The sequence below is a fragment of the Octodon degus genome, unplaced genomic scaffold, assembly GCF_000260255.1.
Source record: "Octodon degus isolate 3935 unplaced genomic scaffold, OctDeg1.0 scaffold00037, whole genome shotgun sequence".
In the NCBI taxonomy this organism is placed as follows: domain Eukaryota; kingdom Metazoa; phylum Chordata; class Mammalia; order Rodentia; family Octodontidae; genus Octodon; species Octodon degus.
In genome coordinates this window covers 13,170,683-13,171,326 of record NW_004524613.1, presented here as the reverse complement: position 1 = coordinate 13,171,326, position 644 = coordinate 13,170,683, and positions in this window count along the sequence as shown.

The window sequence follows — 644 nt, the reverse complement described above, 5'->3', positions numbered from 1 at the left end:
TAGGATAGATATAAAGCTACTTTCTCTTAATTCAGTGAGAAGAAAGATTTGTACTAATAGTGTTTGGAGAGGATATCCTGTCTGCATCTTGTACTATGGATAACCACTAAGAAGATAAGAATGTACAATGTATTAATTATTGAAATTGTCCTATTAATCAGTTTTGTAACTGTTTCATTACTATTTTTTTCTCAATAAAATAAAACTAAAATAAATAAATAAAAATAAAGAATCACATTTTGCCATAAATGTGTGGATAATTTACTTTACAAATCAAATGAATAATTTTAATATAGGAAGAAAAGAAGAAGGGAAGGAGGGGGAGGGGAGAGGAGGGGAAGTAAGGAGGGGAAGGTGGGGGAGAGAGAGAGAGAGAGAGAGAGAGAGAGAGAGAGAGAGAGAGATTGGCTGGGTTCACCACTGGATCTAGGAATGTCTCCTCAGACTGCTCTGAGAAGCACAGAAAACCACTAGACAAATCAATCCCAGACAAAGTTCCTGCAGTCAGACGTCCTCCAAATCCTCCTCCCACAAACTAGGCAGACTGAAACTCTGAGTGAGGGAGCAAGCATTGGAAGGATTCAGTCAGAGTTCAGTCTGGAAGAACGTTTGCGCCCTCGGGGAGTCCCAGGCGTCCCTTCCTC